The sequence below is a fragment of the Protopterus annectens genome, chromosome 3.part0 (assembly GCF_019279795.1).
Source record: "Protopterus annectens isolate FY-2018-M chromosome 3.part0, PAN1.0, whole genome shotgun sequence".
NCBI classification, from domain to species: Eukaryota; Metazoa; Chordata; order Ceratodontiformes; family Protopteridae; genus Protopterus; species Protopterus annectens.
The window spans coordinates 600,061,002-600,077,468 of NC_056731.1; the positions used below are offsets into that span (position 1 = coordinate 600,061,002).

Genomic DNA, 16,467 nt, shown 5'->3' on the forward strand with positions numbered 1-16,467 from the left:
CAATACTACCACTGCACCATCAAATATCAAGCATTGCAACATTTAGAAACCACAGATATTATGAGGAACAGATCAGATCAAATATGAGGCAAAAATCTGCAATTTTTTTACAAATGGTGGTGGGTAGGGAATTCAGGTCCTTAACACCTGCATGCAAGGTACAGGGTTCAAGCCTGAGTATCTCTAGCCACCAGTATATAATAATTGGGACATTTCACACACACAAAAGCAAATGTCTTGAGAGTCCGTATTTAAGGTAAATAGCTATTTCTTGTAGCTTTCTGGCAAAACTTGTGAGGAAATTGAAGCGCCACTCAAACTGGTAAGAACAGAATTGGATAGCAATTGGAGTACAGGCTGCAGATCACACACATCCCCAAAGACATTTTCTATTTCAGTTTTTGCACCAGTCACAGAGCAATGCCTGGTGAACTTTTCTCATATTGTGCCCGTTACCTCATCACAGAAAGAGCAGATAATCTGTTAATGAACTAACCCGCCGTACTTAATCTCATTTTCATCATTGATCATCTTATCCAGCTCGCTAACATTTCTAAGTATGAATCGTTCAACTGAGAGCAAGAAGAAAAGTAAAACAAACTATGGATACTGCTTTCAAGTGCCAAATTATGAGGTGTGACAGTAATTTTATTGCCCTTTAAACTCCTCCGTGCTCCTGTTGGATGCCAATTTTCCCTTGGCTGTAATGAAATTTAGAAGCACAAATTCAATATAATTTATAGGATCTACTATTTATAATTGTGATCTCATGCAATGGATGCACAATTAATCAACCCAAAATTTCTGAAACCTTTGGAGGTCACAATTCAAAACGGGCACTCTGATGGTCATAAAACATACATTTTTTTCTGCTGGAGCAAACTCCCGTACCCCCCCCCCCCCCCCCATGCAGACAAGCTGCAACACCTACATATCTACAAACTGCTGAATGCCCCAAACTTGTGGAAAAGGGAGAAAAACACAGTTGGGCATCATCACAGGTTATATGAAGCTCCATAAGCTGCAAAAAATAAAACTCATTGCTCCATTTGCTTTTACTGTGTTTTACACTTGCTTGCAGTATCACATTTTATCTTGTGTCACATATTTTGTCCACTTATCACACAATGCATCTCACATTTTGGTAAAGTGGGGTTGACAAGTTAGGGAGTTAGTATGGTCATTTGTCATGAGTTAATCTGGTGCAAGGAAGCTAGAAACCACATCAGTTTTATAATAATAACCTGACACACACACACAAGCACACACTCACACACACACTCACACACACACACACACACACACACACACACACACACACACACCACCCTACCCAGTACTCCAGCGACCAAATGAACACCTATCCAGCAAGCCCACAATCCAAACACCTACCTGCCGCCTTTGCCCTGAAGCCCGCGCAGTCGCACACTGACAGTCCCACGAGAGCAGCTCAGTCCTCCTCATTGGCTCTGACTGCAGCAGAAGCAGTCCGGAGCTCCTCTATTCTGTGCGGTTGTTACCGCACAGATTTCTGGTATCTCACAGCAATGATTGCTGGGTACCTCTTAATCCATATCCAGACTGCCGATAAAGGCAGTCTGAGTTCAAACTACTTTTTTGTTTTGCAGATTTTTTTTTCTGTTTTTCTAGGTGGGAGGGCTGCAGTCCGGCAGTCCGATAGGATGAGCCACCCCTGCAAATTGTACAGGAATAACACAGACAGCATTTGATTCCTTTTCAAGTTCAGTAGCTAGTTTGTGACCACAGTATCTACTGTAAAATTGTGTTTTATAAACATACCCTTGCCATTCCATCCCTCATTATTAATTCCTCTCAACATGCTGTATGTAAAACCAACATCTTTGGTAGCTTCCAGTTTTCATTCTTGAATTGCTCCTGCTGCTGAGAATCCAGGTAATGCAGTTGTTATGCTGATCAGTTAACAATTCTTCACTATTGTGTTCAAAGCAAGACTAACTTCTTTGCTAGAATCTTTATGCCCTACCACATTTACTCTTATTTTACTTTGTATTTTATGATTTGCTTATAGTGTTTTCAAGTCTATCATTTAGCAATTTTGCTTCTTTTTTAGCATCTACCCTTGGCTTCTTAGTTTGAAATTTCTGAGAAATGCAGACCTACCTTCAGTATCTTGTTGTACTGCTTTTCTTTTGTGTTTCAGGTAGGAAATTAAGTGCACCTTTATTTTGTGTCAAGTTTGTCCTCCTAGGCAGAAGTGAAGAACCCCTCCTGTCTTCAAATTCTAGTACCTCTTATTTCTGTGTCTTACAGGGTCACTGTCTGCTTTTCCAAATGATCTTACTGCCACATCCCGCAGTTCAAAATTACAGCCCAGTCTAATTATTCACTCTCATTTTTTGACATTGGTACTTGTCCCACCCCTATAGTATCAACTTTCTTTAAAAACAGCATATCCACACTGTCCCTATCCTATTTTTATTCCAATTGGGAAAATAAACTGCATTCTGTTTGGTTCCTTGCAGTCTTCAGTGCAGATTTCCATTTGGTTTTGGATTCACTGTCCACCATTATGCAAATAGTCTATATGTGCCCCCCCCCCCTTTTTTATTTTACCCTGTTCTTCATGTTTGGTTTTATGTTAAAAACCTAAGGATTATAGGTGCCCTACATTATGGTTTCATGTTGTTTGGGAATGTGTGTAGTTGCATACCTTGTGCCTTTATTTTTTTTCCTGTTTTTTCTTACTCATGGAATATAGCTGTCAATAATGTCAAAGTGTGATAATTCTTAATATGCAAAAAAAAAAAACATTCTTGTGCATGCCAGAGGCAACCACTATGTGCTTTTCTTACTGGCATGCCTATGTGCTTTTCTTACCACGTTTCTCTTAATCACTCACAGTGAGAAATGCTAGACCTTACTGTTTAATACTTCTTACTGAGTACTAGTTATTGTACGTGAAGTGCATCTTGATGTACACCTTAGGTGATCACAGTTCCCTTTTTTCCCCAACCATCCTAAACAGCAACATTTTACTTCGCTGAAGATTATTGTCAGTCTGTAATTGCAGACATTATGGTCTGATACTTTTATTACATTTAATAAAAGAATAATATTGCACACACAACTTGATGACTTCTATTCTTGGTATGATTTTCTGGTACATCACTGAGAATTATAGTCTGTCAGTAATGCAAAACATTAGAGTTTGCTGGTTCTTATTGTTCGTGAAAATAGTATAAAAGAAGCATATTAAATCACTAAATGATATGTCATGTTAGGAATTTCTTTATTGAAAATGGTGGATAGTTAAACAGAAAAGTTAAATGAAGCATATGAAAAACATGAGGGAAGAGGAGGAAGATAGACAGTGAACATTTAAAAGGTCAGAAGTTAATTAGACTAGTGAAGTCATGTCCAGTTTTCTTCTTTGCAGAGTGTAAAGATACGAATTTTCTAACTGTAAATGAAATGGAAAAGGCAATTTAAATATACACACACACACACACACACATATGTATATATGTGTGTGTGTGTTTTATGTACGCATACAAATATATATATATAAATATATATATATATATATATATATATATATATATATATATATATATATATAGTTAGCTTGTGGGTGTATTTTCATTGTATTTTATTTATTTATTTTTGTCAACAGTATTTTTGTGTAGGATCCAGTCATTACCACTTCTGGACTTTCTTATTTCATCTTTCCTCATCCTCTAGAGAGATCAGCAAATGTATTTTCATGTCACCAACCTAAAGAATCCATGCCTGGATGACTGGGTTCTAACTGTCCCCGTTACAGGCTTTGTCTACCCCTAGGGTCATGGAGGTACAAAGATTACACAAGTACAGCCTAGCTTCCTGTACCCAAGGTTAAAGACCGCTTAAAACGTAAGGGTGGTGGAGTAGCAATACTTTTCAAAAATCAACTTAACATCTCTACTCAACCAGCATATCCAAACCAAGATAGCAAAATAGAAGCCATCATTACTAAACTACAACTTAATGCCAAAAAAGCAATTTACATTATTTGCTTGTATCTTCCCCCAGGTAACAACATTCCAATATTAGAAGACTATCTTAGTTGGGTTTCTACCACCTACCCCCAAGAAACCATAATTCTAGGCGACGTTAACATTGATTGGAACACAATCAATGCTGATAATCCCTCCTCTCATATTAACCTACATGGTTTTTCCCAAACTATTACCTCAACCACAAGAGTCAATAAGCCCAATAAGAAAGAGAGTACCTTAGACTGGATACTCACAAATAAAGTCAACAAAAAGTATAAAGTAGGTACTATGCCAGACGATATCAGCGACCACTCCCTAACCTACATTACCAGACAAAAGTCAGAATGTACAAACCTTCCAAATACAAGGCTAATTCGTTCTACCAAACATTTTAACTTAGAACATTTTCAAGCTGAACTGAGAGCATGTAATTGGAATTGCTTAAAATCACTTCCCCTACAGGAGGCAGTCTCAGTCTTTAACTCTACCTTCTTATCCATACTGAATAGACATGCTCCAGAACGTTCTATTAGAGTAAAGACCAAAACAGCCCCATGGCTTACCAACAACACTAAAAAACTTATTCATACCAGAAACAAAGCATGGACAAAATGGAGATGCCTTAAACAAAACCCTGATTTAGTTCATTTCCGCCAGCTCAGAAATCAGGCTAAGAAATCAATAATCTCTGACAAGAAACATTTCTACTGTAAACTTCAAGACACCCATCATAACAATGCCAAACAATTCTGGTCATCAGTAAACAGACTACTTTCCCCAGGAATTGCAAAAACTCCTTCCCCTCTTAATGCTGACCATGAAACCCCTCTCCAGACTGCTAATGCTTTCAACTCTTTTTTTCTCTGAAACTATCCAATCCCTAGCAAAACAAATGAACACCAACAACCCTAATATTCCATCTAATATAGCTAACTCCTCCTACAACTTCTCTCTAAAACCTATATCTACTTCTTTCATCTACAAACTCATTCTCAAACTGAAACCTTGCACCCCTTCTGCTGACAAGCTCCCATCTCTTCCTTCAGAAAGCTGCCAAAGAAATTGCTTATCCTATTTCCTTACTTATAAACAGAACTATCCAAGAGGGAACTATCCCTGACATCTGGAAAGTCTCCTACATAATCCCACTTCATAAAGGTGGTAACTCCCTTGACCTCTCCAATTTTAGACCAATTGCCCTTCTCTCACCCCTTGCAAAAATCATGGAAAAATGTATTCATCAGCAACTTGTTCACTACCTCTCTCTTCACAATATAATTGCAACCTGTCAGCATGGCTTTAGACCTCACCACAGTACCACAACTGCCCTTCTTTCCTTTGTAGATACTATCAACAAAAATCGAAACAACAATACACTCTCTTCCACTCTTCATTGATCTCTCTAAAGCTTTCGACATGGTCAACCACTCTCTCCTACTAAACATTCTTGAATCTCTCTCTTGTGACAAAGTCGCCATTAATTGGTTTAGATCTTATCTTAACAACAGACAGCAAGCCGTAATATGGGATAACCATATCTCATCACTCTTACCCATTTCCATCGGAGTTCCTCAGGGCTCCATTCTTGGTCCACTCCTGTTCTCCCTTTTTATCAATGATCTTCAGACTTCAATCCTGCAAGCAACCTGCATACAATACGCAGATGATTCTACCCTCATCTGCTCAGCACCTTCCTCTACTGAGCTGATCTCACTGACCCAAACTACCTTTAATACTGTAGAAACTTGGTTCTCTAGACGTTTTCTCCTATTAAATGCCAAAAAAACAAAACTTCTCCTCTTCACCCCCACCACTCGGTCTCCCCCCTTAAATTTCTCCATTTTCTCTAATAATGGTACTATCATCTCTCCTGATCCAACTACAAAACTATTAGGAATAACCATTGACAATAATCTCTCCTTCGACCAGCACATTAACAACAACATCAGGTTAGTTAACAGAAAAATAGGTTCCCTATATCGTATCAAACCTTTCCTAACCCCAACAACCAGAACCAAGATTGCACAATCTCACCTTCTATCTACCCTCCTATATGCTTCCCCAATTTATACAAACCTAAAGAAAACCAATCTAAAAAAACTTGCTGCTTGCTATAACAATATAGCTCGCTTCGCCACTAGTAACCCCTTTAGGACCCATCATTGTATAAACCTAAAACAACTAGGCTGGCTTGAAGTTCAAAACCACATTATAATTCCTCAACTCACTATTGCCCACAATATACTACACCAACCTGACAATACCCCTATACTCTCACAACTTCTAATCCCTTACAACAATCTTAACTCACTTCGCTCATCTAGTAAACTCATGACAAAAACTATAAAGGAAAACAACACAGCAGGTGATTCCCTTTTCAGTAACACAATAGGTAGAAGTTGGAATCTCTTACCATGTGACATAACTCTGACTACATCCTTGCCACTTTTCAAACAGAAAATTAAACAATACTTCCAAAATCATTGGCTTTGTTCCTGTAGTACACCTGACTAACCTGTGTCTCCTCCACTCTTTTTCATCTCTGCACTACATTAGTTCTATTCCTTTTACTGTTGAGTTTTTAAGTATGTACTTTCTGCACAATTATGTGATATTTAATTATCTGCGTATTTTTAACTTGATTTTCTTTGAATTTATCCTCAGTCCTATGTTTTTCTATTTCTCTGATTGTAGTTATATCTTAGAATAATTAGATTTTTATCTTATTGTAATTTACTTAGTTTATAGTGGAGCTTTTCTCCTCGGGCCTCTGCTGAAAATGGACATGTATCCAGCCAGACTAGCCCGGTCAACAAATGTAAAATAAAATGTAAAATAAAATAAAATAAATAAAAGGTTAGGCAATGCTTCGGCTCACACCATCTCCCAGGCTTCTTCTGATTCACTTGCCAAGCTGGCTGAAAACATCATGTCCTGCTTTAAGTCCCAGAATCCTGAGCTAGAAACTAATTTTTTTTTAGGACTGCCTTCTAAAAAGAGAAGGGTGACTCCTCCCAAGGCTCCACTGACTCCAGAGCCAGTGTGTGCTGGCTTATGTGGGCAAGTTTCCATTGGCTGATGATCTAGATTCAGACACTGAAGGCACCCTGTCCCACCAGATGACATCCCCTTTGAGGATACCATTCATACAATGAAGGAGACCTTCCAGTGGAAGCCCAGCACATGTATGACCTTCACTGGTCTCCCTGAGTCTATGCAACTAGCAGTTGTTCTAGTATTAGATGCCCAAGAAGATGTGTTCCAGAATGCATTACTGGTGACAAGAGTCCCTTTCTCCTCCTTTCCAGAAGCTTGACATTTTTACAGGGTCATTGAGTAACAGAAATAACTATATAGGTATCCTTTGCTGATCCATATCTGATGTCACAGGATTCTAGCAATGAAATCAGAGAACCTTGTAGTTCTTAGTCTTCAATCCTTTCAGAGAATACAAATGGTATATTTTTTATGCAAGACTCAGAAAGATATGGAAAGCCCTCAACTGTGAGAGGCAAGTTTTTCATCAGAAAAGAAAGAAAACTGGTTTTTATCTCAATACTTCTTAAATGTTTTAAGTTGGACTTATATTGACCTGTGTGGTTATACTTTTTCCCATGTTTTATCCAAAAAGTTATATGTTGCCATCTTTTTAGTTTGTTCTGGGACCCTAGTAATGTAATTTCATTTGCAGTTGTGGGAAGATTGTGTTTATCCGTCATACTGCACTTCTGTCACCTAAAGTAAAATTACTTATGAAAGCTAGTTCTTCATATTTAAACCCTGTCTGGGGCTTAGTCTTGTAGTTTCATTTGCAGTTGTGGCAGCCAGTGCACTACTGCCAGATTTGAGCCTCATGCAGTCATTTATTGCTGTACTTTTTCTACAGTGTTACTGGTAAATTTCTGCAAAGTCTGTGGTAGAATTGCAGTAGATTACTGTTTTCTTTTCTTTTCTGTTTATTTTATTTGTATTTGTTTACCAGGGTATAGCACTGATCTCCATGGAACTTTTTCAGACTTTTTTTAGACTCTTCTTGGGAGTGCTGTCTGATTAAGTAACTTACTCAGAGGTTATTATGCTCGAGGATTGGTGTTTTATTGCTTTACAGCTATTTATATTCCAGTTTTGCTGGTAAAGTTTTATATTCTGCTTGTCATTTAACTGCTTAAAGTTACATTCCTGTGTTTTTCTGTTCCCCTGTTCTTTGTGTTTGTAGCACCCCCTGTTAAGCTGAAGTTCCTGAAATTCTAACTTACCTGGAGGCATTGACTTCTAGCTCAGAGTGATAGGACTAGACCTCCAATCTTCTCCTTTCGGCTTTTCTCAATAGGGGTTGCCACAGTGGAACAATGGTCCACAGAGTGATTGGCAGTGGAGTTTTAAAGTGTCGAGTTGCCAGCCCAGCATCCAACCTTCCACAGAAGGCACACATACTCACACATTCACACCTAGGGCCAATTTATAGTGTCCATTCCACCTGCAGCATTGGGATGTGGGAGGGAACCGGAGTACCCAGAGCAAACCCATGCGACCACAGGGAGGACATACAGACTCCACACAGAAGGTACCTCAGCTACGAATTGAACTGGAGAACCTCTTGCTGTAAGGCGGCAATGCTAACTGCTGCAGCACTACAGACTAGAGCTCCAATACTGGCTTTATTTGATTAGATCCCTCTCTAGCAAACCTGCTTCTTGCAGATTGAAGTTTATCCCAACCCTCCAACCTTTCTCCTGTTGTGATTTTAAAAGGCTGTGTCTCTGATCTCCACCCCTTGTAGTAATCTGACTTCAAAAGCACCTTCCTTGTGAGGGTTAGTTGAAATTTTTTCATTTATTTTGTTCACAAATCTATGACTGTAAATATTGTTGTGATTATTTTAGAAATTGAAAATCCAATAAAAATTAAAAAAAAACACCTTCCTCCCCTTTTTATTGCTATTATCTGCTGTGTCAGCTATTTCAGTACTTTTCCTACCCACTGTTTTCCAAAGATCCATAATACTGAGTGTCCACCTGACTCCTTGTGCATCATACTCTTGTAGCTTAGCCAATAATGGACCTGATATCATGGATAAGCATGTTCACAAATTCTCAACAGCCAGTTTGGTGGATATGAGTATATTGATACAATGTAACAATTTTCTAATGTTCACTGATAACCATTTAATCATCAAAGCAACAAAACTCTTGAGCATACACACTCATAATAATCTAGTTGTCAGAAACACACATGCTACACCCACCACACACAGTGTTCACCCTGCTTGCAGACCTATTTACGCTGATGCACTTAAATGCAGAATTCTTAAGCCCCCAAAACTTCACAGACATTCTACCTGCAAAAATCATCCTCAGCAAACCCAGAAGCACTTAACAGAAGCAACACCTGACAATGCACATACACCCACACCCAGTGGAGTCTCAACTACCAAGCCCATAAGGCAAGCCAATACACTACCTAGGACTGCAGTCGTAGTACAACCATTATATGACTTAATGATGCCCTGTGTTGCCCCAGGCTGAGCAAGGAGAAAATAGCAGTCAGTTGCCTATCAGGGGCCAGAATCTGCCAGGTTCCACATGCATTGAAGTTATTGCACCACAGGTACCATTATGACTCGGTCATAGTCCATGTAGGTGTAAATGACCTGAGACATATTTCCTTAGACTATAGGAAGAGAGATAATGGAATTCTCAGAACGTATCCCAGGCTGGAATGTACCTAGCATTGAGCAGTATTCTACCTTCACTAAAGATGATGCCACAATATGAACAGAAGATGATTGACTTTAACAGTTGTTTTAGTTTTTGGTGCCATTCTAGGGGGATATGTGTCCGCATGGGAGGACATGGTTAACATGCCATGTTGCTTTACAAAAGATGGTCTGCACCTTTCTCTTCCAGGCTTTTGAATATTGGCTAAAACATTGTCATCCCCAGTAGAGCCTTTTTTAGGCAATGCTAAATTGACAAAACATCCAACTTAGCAAAATCTATCCAAAGAAATCTAAATATGTTACTGCTCGCTGCAGGGTGTTTAAACAAAAGACTGCACTTTCTCCAAGCTCACCTCACCATGGGGAATGTGGACATCTGTGCAGTTACTGGGAAATGTTTAAAGTTGTAGAGAGTACTTCGGCAGTACAAGGTTTCAGTGCCTTCCACACATTTAGACTAGCAATTGCACTGACGAGGACTAAAGGTAGAGGTGCCTCAATATACATTAGTAACAAGCATACCTGTAGGTTGTTTAAACTGTAGACCACCATAAACAATTTATAAGACTTTGCTTACTAGTATTACTCTTTTTGATTTCAAGTAATAATTTGTAAAACCCCTTAACTTTTCTGTCAGATAAGGTATGTCAGTCGCTATCTTGTCTCTATAATCAGTATTAGGTTAAATTCTAAAATTCCCATGTATTGAAGTGCATAAATGAGTTGCTTGTTATAAATGTATCTACTGTCTTTTTCCCCAGCTATACTGTATGTGTACTACTAATACCTAATTTGCAAAACTTTCTACTCTGTGTACTACTAATCCCTAGGAAATTGTATAAATTTTTTTTGTATACTGTTTATTTTTGTAAATATTATCTTGTTGTAGAAATCTTTATTGTAATCAGAGCTTTTCTCCCAGGCCTCCACTGAAAATGGGTTTCCGACCCAGTGGACTTTCCCAGTCAATAAATGTCAGTAAATAAATAAACAGGATGATACACTGGAGTTCCTCCCACATCCCTATTATCATAGACAATGCCCCATACCATTTTTAGCAATCTATAGGCCTAAAAACACTTTGAGATCACAATTGAATGAGGTGGCAGGTCCCTCTATACATGGATCTGTAAATTGTTTAGGTAATGATTTACATGTAGCTCCTTGTTCTTCACAGCAACTGTCCAGTGGTCAGACAGATAGCACTAATGATAGTTCCCCTGCATTGACTACCTCCATCAGTCCAATGGAACTTCATATGGATAGCAACATAGCAGGGACCATGAATGCAGTGTCGAAATCAACCCATCCTTTTTCTCTACCAGAACCTCTCCCCATAACCACAGCACAGAGATAGGGGAGATCGCATTGTCAATCGAGGAAAGGCTGAGTGCACCACAAGCAGCAGTCCATGGAGACATTCACTTGAATGGACACACAGAGCAAGAATTAAACAACCTTGTGGTAAACATTTCTTCTATCCATCTTATGCCAAAACAGCTACAGGTACTCAATAAAGGTTTGTCATTTGTTCCACCTCAGAAATCCAAACTTTCACAAGTTTTGACTGATCTGAGATTGTTTGCATGGAGTTTGACTCTTTCAACCATGTTTGATGATGAGAATGAAACATCTGTGCCATTTAAGAAACCCAGCACTTTCATCCCTGATAAGCATTCTACCATTGAGACCTATGTTAATGTATGTGATGAACAGATTAGAAGGGCTTTGTCTGGTAGACATGCTGTTGGTTTTTATAATTTAAAACCCGATGAAAGCATAGCCTTACAAGAATTAAAAAATCTTAGATCTGTTGAAATTCGTCCAGCTGACAAAGGTGGGGGAATAGTGGCCATTGATGTTGATCAATATATGGATTCCATGACCCATCTTCTTAGTGACAGTAATATTTACCAATCTATATCTAAGTTGCAGTTAACAGGTGTGATTGATAGGATTTCATTTTTACTTTTTAATTTATTGATTATAGGCTTAATTAATGAAGATTTATTCAGATATTTTTCTGTTAAAAATCCCATTGTCCCTGTATTATATGGACTTCAAAGATACATAAATGCTTATATAATCCTCTTATGTGACCTATACTATCAGTTAGAAGATGGTCCACTGAGGCCTTGTGTATATATTTGGAGAAAATGTTGAGACCTATACTTGACAATGTTAGCTCTGTTTTACAAGACACTAAAGACTTTCTTATGGATCTACATTGTAAAATGAGTGGTTTAACCACCACTGGTGATCTCGTTTTGGTTACTATGGACATTACTTCGTTGTTCACTGTAATTCCCAATGCAGTGGGTATAGAATTTGTTAGGTCTTTTTTGTTAGAACATACAACCATGTCTACTAGTAAAATTGAATTGATATGCTCACTTCTGGAATTGGTTTTGGAGAATAATGTGTTTGTCTTTGGAAAGGATTATTATTTGCAAAAGGTTGGCGTGGCTATGGGCACAGCTTGTGCCAATAGCTACGCAAACCTAGTGTTGGCATATTGGGAACAAACTAAGATTCTCAAAGACAATGGGTTTATTCAACATATAATTCATTATAGGGATTTTGTTGATATTTTTTGTTACGGCAAGCCAGTGTTGATTTATTAGAAGAGTTTATTATTTATATGCAGGGATCTACAGATTTTTTGAGTTTTAGCAGTAAGATTTCCTAAGAATCTATTGATTTTTTTTTTTAGACATTAACATCTACAGACAAAGGATGTACAAGAAACCCTGTAAAAAGAATTCAGTATTACATAAAGGTAGCATGCATCCTAGACATATCCCCAGGAATGTCCTTGGGGACAATGTCTTAGGGTCTTGTGGTTACATACAGATGACACCACATTGGAACAGGCACTGTTTGAATTGAAAACGGGTTTCTTACAATGAGGTTATATGAATGAAGAGACAGATTATTGTATTTCTAGAGTTAAGTCAAGAGAGAATGGAGCTAGACCCTACTTTTTGAGCACACCAGAGTCAGAAGTGACACCTGCAACTGAATTCACTGATAAAAGGACTGTTAGATGTGTTTTTACATACTCCAGTGAAATTAATGTGGTCACAGATATTTTGAAAAAGAACTGGGATATTCTACGGAGTTGCCCAGACCTTGAAGGTATAATAGATACAGTACCTAAGTTTAGTTTCCTCAATGGTCTATCTTTGAAGAGACAACTCTGTTATAAGAGTGCTATGTCCTGTGACAATTTAGTTTTTTCATCTCACCTTGGCACCTTCCCTTGTAGGGTTTGCAAGGCTTGTTAATTTATATCATTGACACACGCATTTTAGCACCCCAACAAGCACCATAGCATGGATTGCTCCTTTTATGCTGATTGTAGGACAGTGAATGTAATTTATTATGCATTCTGCCAACACTGCTATGCCTTTTATATTGGAAAAACTAAATGGTATCTAAAAGATAGGATCCTGGAACATTTAGGGGAAATTAGACATGGTAATGTCATCAGTGCACTTACTTTGCATATACAAGAACTACGGCAACAACACACATTTGAATTTTTTTGTTTTAGAAATAGTCAGGTTGGGTGCTAGAGGTGGTAACATTAAAAATGTTACTGAAGTCAGGGAGCAGAATTGGATACTTGAATTACAATCATATTAATCGCCAGGTTTGAATGATGCTGTTTCTCTGAAACCTGTACTTAAATTGCAACCTGTATTGCATTAATTTTAGAGCGTTAAATGTGTTTTTACCTACTTTTCATTTACTGTCACTTTAAAGTATTGAGTAGAGCTATTTTTTATGGCTATGATGTTGTACATGAGAGACGAGGTGCTTCCGATTCTCTGCATGATGTGAATGATGGAAGAAAGGTACTTAGTTGCATTTTTACTTCTAGCTTTTTTATTTCCTGTTTTAAAATGCTTACTTGATTGGGAGTGGTTGCTCTTTTATATTTAAGAGATGTTTATTCTTGTTTCTTGGTCTGATTAAGCATTGTTTTACTTGATGCGAAAGCACTTACTGTTGTGCCAATAAATCTGGAGAACTTATTTGTTTCTGTGGTACAAGCTGTTTTTATTTTATTTTTGCCATGCAAGTCACAGGTTCTGTGTGCTTTTGTTTATTTTATGCATAGTTCACCTGCGGAAAACCTGCCAGTATATATTTTTGGTTTTCTGCAATCTATGCATGTCCCATGAAACCTATAGCTCATACTTTTACCTATATGTATGGATGAAACTCACCATTCAACCAAATACCATACTTGTGGGTGACTTTAATTATCTCTTTATAAACTGGGAATCCTACTTGACTCCAAATTTGCAGGTACAGAGATTCCTAGACTTTGTAAACACTAACACCCTGGACCAATTAGTGCATATGCCTGCTAGAGGTACAAACATATTGGACCTGGTATTTAAATATATGGGAGAACATTGCACCCCTCTCCAATGTTGTGTCTTCTTTTGTAACGTCAGACCACAAAGCAGTCTCCTTTGAAACAAGAGTCAGTTCTGTAAACTCAGCTAACCCTGTAACAGTTAGAAACTACTCTAAAGCAAACTTCTGTTAACATGATAACCTGTCAAAATGTCAAGCCCCTCCAAACCTAGATAACACCTACTAGATGTAAGCCAAAAACTAACTCAAATAACAAACCACCCTGGTGGAAGCCAAAATTAAGTAGGAGTAGGTTATACAACAAAAGAAAAAAAAGTCATAACTAAAGTCAGGAATTGTAACACCAGAAAAGCTAAAAATTATTTCATCAAACTGAATAGACAACTAAAAGGAGTAATTATGTCCAACAAAGCAAAATTTAAGGTAAAGATAATCCATGCCAAGAACAACCATAAGGCCTTCTTTCGCTATGTCTAAAACCTCAAACGCAGCACACAATAGTGTGCCAAACTGTTGGTAAATTCAGCTACATTCATGTCACCACAAAATATAGCAAATTTACTAGCTCCATCTTCACTCCTCCCCCACCTCCAGCCATCACCCAGGAAATTCAATCTAACATAATCTCTCCAACTTTCAATAGGGAGCAGGTCTTTGGTGCACTCTCTAAGCTTTCTTCTTATACTTTTAACAGCGATTGGCGCATTGTATTTCAGAGGCAGTGTTGGCAAGTTAACTACTGGTTTAAGTTTAAACACTCATATTTCAGCTTTTAAACAAAATATCATTTTCTAGATGACATTCAACTGCAGTAACGAGCTTGTTTGAACTTTTGTGATCACTTTTACGTACATATTAAGAGGGAATACTGTTTTAAATATCAACCGTAAGACATGCATCTGGAACATTTCTCCCTGGGCCTTCTCTGAAAATAGACTTTGTCCTAGTCAGACTTTCCCAGTCAACAAATGCTAAATAAATTAAAAAATAAATAAATAAAATTTATCTCACTTCTGTTTTACTATTATTATCCAGCTCGAATCACAGTTTAATAATATATTTACTGTCTTACATTTAAGCTCTTATTGGTATTAAAAATACAGTAATCGCTTACATCTGAAGAGTAACATCTTTTTTTCACTCCATCAAAGTCCATGTAATCTGTAACCCCATTTCAGGGCATTCTTTTGAAAGCACATTAATTTTTGCCCCACTTTTGTTGTGTAGCATAGCATTCAAAAGTAACCTAATACAACACCATGTCATTTACCATGGACAACTTCTTTATGCGTGGTGTAGATGTTCTTCGTGTTTCACTGTTGCAGTCATCACATTTGGGTTATCTGCTTGCAGTAGCCCTCAGTCAGCCTGATTAACATAGTCTTGGGTCCTGCGTTGGTTGTTGTCTCTTCTTCCATGGCGTCAGGTTGTCAGGGGTATAAAACATGCAGCTGATGCCATTACATCAGTCTTTCTTGCCGTGCGGTGCCTGAAACAGAAGCAGTTTGCAAGTGCCGGTTGGCCGACTCCTGAAATTTTCATTTTCGAGTTTCAGAACCAAAGTCTTCAACTAAAAGCTAAGTACCCCACTGGGGAAACTTTTTCTTGCTCTAAACCGATGTCAGTAAAAGTAAATAATTGCATTTCTTGTGGAAAACAAATACCCCATAAAGATTTTCATTCATACTGTATTCCTTGCCTAGGCCTTGACCGCGACATACCTCGCTGTCGGTTTTGTGCCTTATTTAAACCACATCATTGGTATATTTTCACTTCTAAATATTTTGGTGCTCGGTTCAATTATCCTGATATGTCTTCGGTAAGCTATCCGACTACCGACATTCCGAAAAAACAGAAAGATAAAGACAGAGACAGGCCGCTTAGGTCCGACACTGCCGACGATGCTTCTGCTAAGCTAGTTACCAGTTCACCGGTACTCAGTGAGGTGCTTGCGCAGCCCCTGATACTTGCTACTTCAGATTTGCAGGCCTCTACTGAAACGTATTCGGAGTCCGGTATGCCGCGAGATGCTTCAACTGTGGAAGCTGTGGATGTTTCTACCTTGGATGGGTCCGGAGCCACTGTGCAGGCACCGGCTTCTGAGGGTGTATTCAGGCCTACTGACTTGGATATTCAACTGCCGTCGTCTTCTTCTTCAAGGTCTAAAACTCGAACCATGCTTAGAAAACTGACGCCCAGACCGCATGGTCAGGCCTCTTTGCCTAAAAAAACAAATGATAAGAATGGCTGAAGACCTTATTACTTTAATCAGGGGAAGCCAACCTTCCCCCTCTAAGAGACCTAGGACTGAGTTTGCTTATGATACTTTTGACCAGG

General features: G+C 38.3%; 1 protein-coding gene across 3 annotated transcripts in view; it reads left to right on the forward strand.

The window, feature by feature from the left end:
• Nucleotides 1–16,467, forward strand: part of ITGA9 (integrin subunit alpha 9) — a 5,160,704-nt gene that overhangs the window by 2,155,411 nt on the left and 2,988,826 nt on the right. The gene's annotated exons all lie outside the window — the stretch shown is intronic.